At 39.6% G+C, this 11,146-nt stretch overlaps 1 protein-coding gene across 2 annotated transcripts in view; it reads right to left on the minus strand.

Annotated features, from left to right (window-relative positions):
• Positions 1-11,146, minus strand: part of itga1 (integrin, alpha 1) — a 68,213-nt gene that overhangs the window by 54,228 nt on the left and 2,839 nt on the right. The window contains exons 2-3 of one of the 2 annotated variants that reach the window (XM_086186678.1): positions 10,599-10,717; positions 8,265-8,320 (exon numbers count right to left, since the gene is read on the minus strand). The gene's annotated coding sequence lies outside the window, so the exon portion shown is untranslated. The remainder of the gene's footprint in view (positions 1-8,264; positions 8,321-10,598; positions 10,718-11,146) is intronic. The other variant, XM_086186679.1, reaches the window with a different exon arrangement.

Below are 11,146 nucleotides of genomic sequence, written 5' to 3' on the forward strand. Positions count from 1 at the left end.
ATGGAAAGTTTCCAGCACATCAAACTGCTGTGGAAAATACCACAAGCTTCACTACAAGTGGGAAACCAAGTCACGCCATCCTAGAAACCTCTAGAATTTATACATGCCCACTGATATTTAGAAAGCTACTAATCAAGATAACCTTCAATTAAACAAACCACACACTGCCAGTAAAAAACACACTGTCATTTCTGCCTCTCACTTTAAACAATAAGTAAATTAATAGCTTGATGATATTGCTCTGTCCACAGTGTTAAATAATCACTGTACATCTATGAATTACATGTGTCCTAGGCACAACTCATGGTCATGTATGAGGAACAGATTCTAGATTTAATTATGTTTGTCATATTTACTCCCAGCAAGTCATTCTCATAAAATAGCTGCAAGTTAGTGTTTGCTAATGTTATGTCAACTCCTGTACTTATTATTCAATAAGTTTATAGCTAATGTAGCTGATGTTATATGGCAAATTCAATTGCGGGCCAGCATGGTGTGGTTATTTGTGCTCATAGACCTGTTTATTATGGCGAGTCCCTCAGTGTAACGCCCTCTTTATATGTAGTGCTTGAACTTTAAAACTGGGGTGCCAGGGTGGAGACAGGACTCAAATGCAGACAGCAGACAAGGGAAGTGCGAACGAAACTTATTTATTACAAAAAAAAGGCAAAGCAAAACACGGGGAGTGTCAAAGTCTAACACAAGAAAACAAAGTACCAACAAAAAGGGTCAACACGCTTAAGTCCTGGACACACTAGGAATCAAAGTACCAGCAAAAGAAGCACACTTCAAGGATGAGAAACCAAGGACTTACGAGAAAACACGGAGGAGCAAGGAAAAAGATATGGAGGGTGAACACAACAGGGACAGAGACAATGGCGAATAATATAAATATGGAATAAAATACTAATGTAGATGAAGAGTAGAAACAAAAATAAGAGTAGGACAAAAACACTTAAAAAACACGAGTAAAATAAAAGATAAATAAGTAGGTAGGTAAGGTGCAGTGGCAAAATGACAATGATACTGATAATAAAACTGATGATATGGTGGTATATCATATGTAAATGTTACTAATAATAATACAGTATATAGTATCATCATAATAGTATATATGGCATATAATGCAACAGGTATACAACAGTTAATATGGGTATAAGAATATGTAATTAAACTGTGCAAAAGACAGTGCAAGGTAACTAAAGACAAACCAAGATAAAAGGGAGCGCACAGGAAAACAAGACTCTAACCACAACATAAAACAAGAAATCAAGACATGGACCGTGACATGGGAGATCACAAAAAAAAAAAAAAAAAATCAAGAGGAAGTGTAAAGAGTACACTTTACAAAAAAAACCCAATCATGATTGTTGGTGGTGAGTTTCATAACTCTTTTGAGGATAACAAGCAAATTATTTCATTACATCAAGGGGAAAGGAAGCTATTTTCTTGGGGTTATGCCAAATTATACTAATATCAGGTTATGTGATAATGGGCTTTATTACTTTGGGATAATGGCATTAAAACTAAAACAATACTGAATTTCTCTCCCTCCATAATCCTCAAAGTCTGCACTGCACACATTATATTACGAGTCTGGACAAACACAGACGCAAAGTGCAACTGGACTGGTTGGCTGAGGACTGTAACTCTGATCGTTCTAAATTTTCCTGAGCTATTCCTAAATGTTCTACCTCTGGTTGAATTGGCGAAGCATAATGTCAAACATGGTTACTGTACTGCATGACTGTGTCACTGTGCAGATACAAACACATAGATGGATACATACCTACGAGCTTGTATACGTGTCAACAATCACCGAGAAGCAGCGCCACTATTGCCCTTCTCCGTTTCTGTGTCTAAATATTATGAATCTCTACATAAACAAAGAACTAAACACCAAGATGCCATCAGCTCATATACTGGACTGTGTAAAGTATATCCTCTTGAAGCATGTGTCACATAACTATGCGCGCACACGCATGTTCACTGCATGCCATATAGAAGACTAATGCAGGGCTGTGCAAGTTATGCAAACTACAAATACAGCGTACACACACCATGTACACACAGACATGCATCTGTATCATAAAGAATCTCAGGAACACCCAAAGAATGAGACAGTTTAGAGTCCTTCCTGTCTTCATATCTCTGACTGAGACTCAGGAAGGCTCTGATTAGTTTTCATGCAAACCACCCCCCCCCCCCCCCCCCCACACACACACACACACACACACACACCTCGGCCCACTCTTCTCCTCTAGTAACAATAGGGCAGTGGAACTCTGTGTTTTGATTTTTTACCCCTGCAGAATTTCCTCGGCTTCTCCTTCCGTCTCCTGCCTTTCTGTGACATACTGCATTCATCTATTGGCCATGGATGTCTACTCTAATGCGTTTTTCTACTCTCTCCACCTCCATCTGTCTGTATGGATGCAAGCAGGAGGACAGCATTAGGACAGGACGACCTACACGGCTCTCTGGCCCCAGTCATGAATCAAAGCATCTTCATCTACTTTCGCGACACTTCTTTAGAACACACTCTTCTAAAAATGAGCAGTGTAGCTTCACTCAGTTGCTGTTTTTTTGTTGGGTAAGGCTGCACTAATGTAATGAAGACAAACCGTGTATGCCCAGCACAGCAAATCCCTTTAAGAGAAGGAAATTAGCTTTCATGTAGTCTGACAGACAGTATTTAGAGGCAGACAGAGTTAATGTTTGAATTGTGCTGAAGCAAAGTGGTCTCCTCCCACAATAACAGCCTCCAATTTACAGTGAGCATCTAAGGAATTTGTAATGTATACAAATGGATAGTGCGTGAGTGGAGAGCTCACTTTTAACAATTTCTATCTATGGCACTCACCATATTAAAGACTGATTTGAACCCAAGAAATATCATATAGATAATACTGTATTAAATTAATAATCTAATATCAAACATATATTTTAGTATAAAACAAAGTAAACAACAACTAAGAGAAAGGCGAATCTTAACCTCTGACCTTTTCTTTCATTTCCTCTCGAGCCCTCAGCAAAGGGCAAACAAACTAGAAGAAAATGAACGCTGTGTCTGTTTTTTCCACAACTGTAAATCAAACTACAGTGGTCATTCTCTCATACAGTTTCTCTGTTGCTATGGAAACTGCTACATGCTACATGCTAAGTGCTACGTGCTGCTATGTAATCGTAAAGTGCTTTGTCCTGTGGACGTCTTCTGGGCTTATCTCTGAGATTAGAATTCACATTTCTCTGAAAACTGACTCTAGTTCAGTATTTCTGGGTAGTTTTGCAGCTTGGACTCATAACCTGCAGTGGCCGTTTTCATCTGAATGCAGCCTTATAGTGTCACATTGAAAACTATTAAATGTGGCACATTGAGCCTCCTTCAGCTCATGGATTTTTGAACCCTATTTCTTGTAAACCCACTGCACGCTACCTGCCCAGTGCAATCTGCTGGAGCACTTATCAGCAATAAGCAATTCTGCCTGAGCTGATATTGCCTTGTGTCTGCTCTTTAACTGTTTACCACATCAAACTTTAAAGGCTCATGTTTTCTGTCTTCATAGCCTTTTCTGCTGCCACCAAGAGGCAAAAATGCATTACTTTTTTTCTAAATCAAGGCAGCGAAACCCAAAATGCTCTTTCTGACCATAATATCAAGCTGCAGAAACCCTGCATCCCACACTTTCTGTGACATAACCAATCATTTTTTCATTAAACCCAGTCTGTCGAGCAAACGCCTTTCATACTCCACATGCTCAGTTTGCACCACAGGTTATTTATATAAATTTGAAGTTTCCGAGTCCAAGCTGAGATAACCATGATGACATCCGCTGTAGTTATTTTTTTACCAACTTGACAAAACTCCACAGAACACATCGAAATGTTTTCAGTGTCTAGTAAACAAACTTCTCTGAGTGCCTCTTTAAAGAGTGTTTTCGCTTGTACCGTAACACCTTCAAGAGCTAAATTATTGTTGTCTGAAGACTTGAACATGCCACAGTAGCCAGCTCTGCTCTCTGTTTTTTCTCTGCTGTCATCCATTAGAGGACTGCTACAGCAGCTGCTGCTATATAAGGGCAAGATAGTTCTGATACTTGTGTGGATCATGACTTCTGTTTTTAATCTCCAACAAACAGCGAAGACAATGAACATGTGCGATAAGACAGTTTTTCCCATGTTAATGCGGCATGACTGTGGAGCTCAGCTGGATGTAGCAGCATGGCTGATTGCTTTCAAACAGGACTGAGCAACACAGCGGTGAACTTAAAGGAAAGTCGTCTGTCAGTTCAGCATGAAACGAAGCAGATCCTTCCTTACTGATTCCTCCTTGATGAGAACAGTATTTGACATTGTTTTTAGCTCGAACATTAACCAGACTGAGAGGACCAAATGAACGGTGAACCAGTCCTTGTTGTCCTTGTGTAAACGCTGTGGTCTTTCATTTAGTTATTGTTATAAATACCAAATGTTTGGCTCATCATCAAGAAACAGGAAATGCCTCATAAAAAGAAGATGGAAACCAATGTGATAAGTGGATCTGTGCTTTATTTCCACTATATTAAGTCTTGCGCTGCCTAAGATAGTCAAAGGTCATCATACACCACCCTTTACACTCAAGCTTTACTTCCTTTTTTCATTCTAAGATGACATGCACACAAAAAATAACTCAACAAATGCTTTCAAAGCAACTTGACACAGATAAATGTCTGCATGTGAGTATAAATTAGCCCACTATCATCAAAGTCTACCTCTAATCTCCCTCAGGCAGGCGAAAACAACAATCTGACACACAGGCATCAATTAGAGGTCTCCTCCTTCCCAGGATCCATCTCCCTCTCTGTCTCACTGACCTGCAGCTTCACTTTTTTTCTACTAAGAGCCAACAGAGGGTCTCGACCCTTTGACTCAGTCAACACTGAGTCAGAGCTTCAATTACAACTGTCTCCCACAGACACACGGGGCACCTCTGGCCTCTGCTACAGCAGTGAAACCTTCCTGTCTGGTGAACATAGTCAAGCATATCAATTAAAATATTTGACCCCACAAGAATTAGCATGTAATATGCTTTATATCATCTGTTTTATATGCATCTATTTAATATTTCCATGCAAAAAAAATGAACGCATACATGTCCTCAAGGTAAAATAAATTGGGCTACTGTCAATTTGAAACATTTTTAGAGTCAGAAACATTCCACACTGAAACAAAAATCAATTGTGTGGTCTATGCTCTTAGCTTTAATGTACTATGTTTTACAGATTTTTCTTTCTGAAAAAAAATCAACAATTTCCCACAAGGGATTGATAAAGGAATTCTGAATCTGATTGAGATACACACACACACACACACACACACACACACACACACACACACACACACATATATTTATATATGATTGTAAATAAGATGTAGGATTATAGGATTTTTTTTTTTCACAGAAATAATTACACATTTTTCAAAAGAATAACCCCCAAAAAAGACATTCAGACATTTTCTAGTTCTGAAACATTTGTAAAAAGGTGCACCCTCAATCAAAACTGATATAAATGTTATTGGGGAAAACGGGGGTTGTGACTAACTGAGGGTCAACAAAGGGGTCCAGAACATGATTTTTTTTTTTCCTCGAGTAATTTACTGAGCGTCTATTCAGTGAATGAGAGAACAAAGGGGTGATTTCAGACACAGTTACTAGTGTCCTTCAACAAGACTAAACAGCTTTTTGAGAGAGCTGAGTCAGAAAGTGGAAGTCATTGTGTTGTGTGTGACTGCCTGGCGGACAATGATGGGAATGCGTGAGTCTTTCATCTCAGCCCTGATGAAAATGGCGTGTTTAAAGAAGCAGCCTCTACCTGCAGGCAGTTTTAAGTGAAAACGTTACAGCGTAGAAGGTTTGACACCGTGAAGAATCATGTGCAAATGACTGTCTGAGCAAATATACACCCTTGCATGAACAGCAACAGGCATGTAGGTACACATGTTCACACTCACGCACAGTTGTTTCCGGTATGTGACATCACATTCTTGGTATGTCACACAGTCGTTTTTTGAGGATAGCTTACTCTACAATAATTTCCTGACGTGACAGCTGACATGGAAACAGGAAGTGACGGACAAGATGTTCTAAGTTGAGTTGGATGCACAGCGGTTCTCTTAAAAACTGACCTTTGAACACTTGGAGTCTACCGAGATGGGGACAGTAGCTCGAGTCCTCCCGCCACTTATTAAAACTCATCAAGAATTGGAGATGAAGGTTAATCTTTAGTATAGTTCTGTATTTCTCAAGAAGACCTGCAAAATATAGTGGCTCTGCATTGTTACATAGTTTTAGGCATATTGAAAGGGTAATTGCTGGAAAAAAAATGTATCAATAAATGATGGATGAATTTCATTTGAGCAGTTGGTTTCAGGGTCTTTACAGTTCAACGTGCAAGCTAAACCCCACATTAATCACAGCTTTGTATGGAGGTCCTCCCAACAAAATAAGGAATAATTACGTCGAAATCGGACACAGTTTTGTCCATCTGACCTTTAACTGTCAAAAATATTTTAAATTAAAAATACAATTTCCTTGTCATTAATCTACTTACTTTAAATATTAGCATTTATTTCCGCTGTTTGTTTTAAAATGCCTATTAAAGACATCTGAATGTTAAATAAAGTGGTTTCTCTTAAGAAACTGCTACATCATATGCTTTTTGCTGTGTTTTCTCTCGTGGTTTCAGTGTAATTCGATAGCAACTGTTTAAATTCGATGGGCTATTCCTCTGACTTTTAGTATTTTATTTTAGTAATACAGCCTGTCAGTCCTACCCGGAGGCTCTGAGTAACAGCATTGAGATTTGTTTAACTATTGGCTGTCACCATGAGCAAAGTATCCATAACATCGCCATGTCAGGAACATTACAGCAGCATTAAAGTGATACTTTGCCCAAAAAGTGTATTTTTCTTTTGAGTTCTCACAAATAGGTGTCTTGATTGCACAAAGACATTTTTCTAATGTGCACCACTTGTTTGTGACTCCAGAATGTGCAATCAAGCTAGCTGCTAGTTGACCCAACTAAATGAGTTGACTGGTTATGCTTGGTGCTAATATTAACAAGCACTGAAGCAGAAGGCTCATATTTAGTTTGTTTAAGCTCAAATTGAAGTGTTTGTGCATTACTGAGCATATGTTTAAATAAGGAGCACGTGCATTGTGCCGGATGATGAACTTGAGCGCTTCGAAATGACCTTTTGGACAGTTTTCCTGATGTTAGCTTTGAGCTGCCCTTGGCTTCAGGATAAATGTACATGGCTGGCTTTATTGCATTCTGGAGTCACAAAAAAGGAATGAAGGAGGGGAAAAAAACTTACTTGTCAGCTCAAGACACCAGTTTGTGATTACTTGAAAAGCAAGATGTACTTTAGTTTTTTTTTCACCTGGCTGGCAGTTTATTGGTAAATGCGCATCTGTGAAAGTAAATGTAATTTCCCACAGGTTTAGTTTTGGTCAGGTTGGCAGGTTTCCAGTGGTGAACATGAATTCAGAGGGGCCGGTTTGGAGGGGGATCATATCTCCTCAGGTGTGTACTGTGATACTCAGTGGGAATACCTTGTGTGCGCGTGTGCATGTTGGTGCCGTGTGCATTTGACCCGTCTGTACTCAGCCTCCCCTTGAGTAATCAGATGATGATTAAGATCATAAGGTCTCCATGCTCCCTCATCATGTTCGACTTTGTCAACCTCGAGTCACATGTTTTGGGGTGAATATGAGTTGGCCTCTGCCCAGAACCAGCGATCAGCCTCAGCAGTCATCTGGTCAGGATTATCCGCCAGCACCCACTCACTGGCAGCGAACCAGGGTATTTACATCACTTGAGACACTATGATATTTTACAACTTTAAACTGAGCAAATGCTGCCTTGACAACTCAATTCATTCTGCCGCACAAATAAAACAAATAAGCGTGGGGTCAGGAGTGCTGCAGCTTCATCAGCTGTTCAGAATTTCTGGTGCTGAACATAAGTCACTTAAAAATGTCGGTCAACTGTCAAGAGCAGCTGTGGCTGAGGAAGGTGAGGAAGACCTGCTTATCTGGTGCTTTCTAAACCCTTAACTGCTCCTGAACCAGCATTATGTGTCAGTGTATCATCAGGTCATTGTTTTGCAGCTTTGTGGCTAGCTGTAAAACACTATGAGTGATGGGTTAGCTAGAATAGTGTTTAAATGCGTGTGTGTACTTGCATTTATAAACACGGTGACATGTGTGTGGAGTTTCTTACAGCTGGGTTCCACGACCTCTGGAGTGGTCCCATTGTTTAAGGCTTCCTGCAGAAATCTAGCAGGGAGAACAGAGGAAAGGGAGGATAACACGAATTTAGAGACTAAAAGAACTTTTTCATTATTCGCTTCAAATAAAAGACCGTTGTGCAAAACACAATAAGTGTTCCTAGACATGGTATAATCCCCAGAGAAGTCATTTTATTTTACTGTTACAATGAAAATGAAATAATATATTCAATTAACCTACAATATTAATACATCTAATGTAGACTTTAACTGATGAAAGAGTTTTTATTACCAAGGAAGTCATGTTTGTTGGTCTGTTTGTCTGTCAGCAGTTAAACAAAATTTTCACCAAACTTGGTGGAGGGTATGGGCCACAGAGCCACCTAGTCACAACAGGAAATTACACTTGGTGAAGGGTTAGTGTGAAGGCTGGGAGTTTTTGTTAAATGTTGTTATCGTGGCGAGGTGGTCGATTTTGATACTGCAGAGAAGGAAACTGTCGTATCTGGACTCCACATGGTCTGATCTTTTTCCAAACTTCACACATTTGTTGAGTGTCCCGGCCTGAAGACATCGACTAGCTGAAGCCATAGAACAGGAAGTAAGGTTGACTTGATAAACATCATTTGATTCACATCAATTTCAGTCAAATGAAAATGCGCTGCAAGTACTATGTAAAGTGCTCTCTCGCACTGCCCAGTGGACACAGGGAGTGACGGCCATGCATTAGTCTGCTCCTTTATACAAATTTCAGATATTGTCCGGGTTCACCTCCCTCTTGCTCTTTGCAACAGCCACACTCTGCAACGTGTTTGTGTGTGCACGGGCCCGAACACCGCTGCTCGCAGCTTTAAACAGGACCTAACAGTAGATTGTAGTTTAATGGAGGTCCGCGCTCTCTGACTGTCCAGTAGTTTTGAATCAAATTTTTTCCAGAAAGCTGCGAGTTTCCTTTCAGTTTCAATATCTAATCTGATTCTCAGACAACAACTTCATTCACCCACATTCGAGTGAATAAAACTTCCTCAGTCCTCTCACTGATCTGTGTTCCTGATACACTCACTCTTGTCTCTGCTGAAGAGTAAAATTACTTTCTGTTCAACTGCGTGATACACCATGGATGTATTGCCTCATAGTTATGTTTATGATTCATGTCACTGTCAACATCCTTTAATTGTTCAGAGACAGAACAGAGACCAATATCATTTTGCATTTTCAACTCTTTTTTTTTTCCCTCTTTCACTGTATTCCTTGTGCAGTATTCTCAGTTGGCCGGGTCTTATTTAGCCCACCAGTGCTCTTGTGTCCTTGTAACCAGCTTCTGTTTCACACCATCTCAGCACAGATTGATCACACGCAGCAAAATTTGCAGATGTAACCTTTTATTCTCCAATTATTTCCTAACAGCTGTGACTCCTTTCCTTTCTCGTTTCTTATTATTGCAACAATGTGTGAGAAAATTGGAAGGATCTTTATTTTTGATCGCAAAATTGTGCTCCTGCTTTTTCTCCGTCATTCAGTATTCAATTGAGCTTCTGAATATCAGACACGATTAAACATAATTATATTTTCTCAACCATTACTCTTGAGTGATGCAGCATATTTAGCAATTGAGAGATTTTGTCATTCACTTGCTGCTGTGAAATGGTAAGTGAATCCCCAAGTTCTCTCTTTGGGGGTGTTGTCTTAAAAGAAAGTGTGTGTGTGTGTGTGTGTGTGTGTGTGTGTGTGTGCGTGTGTGTGTGTGTGTGTGTGTGTGTGTGTGTGTGTGAGAGAGAGACACTGTTCTTGTGCATTTATATAGCGGGGGCACTATGGGTCAGCCCTTTGCCCACTCCTGAGACAGGAAATGGCTCCAATATGGGCCTGAGTGTGGCCTCCTTTAAAGCTCTGGGGAGTGATTTAAACTTCTTTTCAAGACCAGAACTCCAGGATCAGTGAGCAGAAATGTACGAAGTGAAAAATACAGATGTTTTTTTTTTTCTTTTCAAGCCATTTGAAACCATCCATCTCTGGTTGGCTTCATGGGATTCAAAGTTTTATTAATGGTGTCAGTGGGGTAGCAGATGATGAGCTGATATGTCAGGATCAATGCAAAGTGATAGAGGTTTTTCAGTGTTTGAGATTAAATTTATATGCCAAGTGTTTGTTATTTTGTCTAATTTTAATAAGTCATTGCAACAACATGGTTGAACAGACAATTTTGCTTGTAAATGCAGCATTAATGTAACAATAAAATCCTCTCTTGTGCTGATATCTGTACCGACATGAAGCAAGACTCAGATCTTTGTTAAATCTAATACTTGGACTGAGTGCAAATATGTTACCTAGATGGTCAGAGAGCTGGTCGACCGTCTTGGCGGTGCAGATGATTGTTTACACAGGGTTTCCAAACGTCTGGGGAATCATCTCTCTGAGGAATTTTTAGGATGAAACTTGGGGGCTCCTAAATGTCGGAAAAAAAGACAATGTTTGCTACTTGAGGGCAGAATTCATCTAAAATGAACACAGATTAGACAACCAGTTCATATGAAGTTTATTCACGCGCCACATTCAGGGAAGAGAAATGAAATTGTTTATTCACCAGCGGTTGAATCCGACTATGTAGCATTTATGCAAGTACCGTGGAAGATTTGAGTGAATAGGTTTTTTTTGCAGATTGCAAGCTACATGAAGTGAACACATGATTTTATCAAATAAAAAGTCAAATAATTAATGTAGCTCCACCTTGTCTACACACAATAAAACTTGACTGAATGATTAAATGATATAGCAGTAAATCTCATGGAGATATTAATGTGAAAACCTGATATACGGGAGAGAAAATAACAAATTCCAAGTTGCCACTGTCTATGTCTGTGTTTCTGCCTGGAAA

Source organism: Aulostomus chinensis, chromosome 19 (genome assembly GCF_037954235.1).
Source record: "Aulostomus chinensis isolate RoL2024-O1b breed Wild chromosome 19, RoL_Achi_v1.0, whole genome shotgun sequence".
Classification (NCBI taxonomy): domain Eukaryota; kingdom Metazoa; phylum Chordata; class Actinopteri; order Syngnathiformes; family Aulostomidae; genus Aulostomus; species Aulostomus chinensis.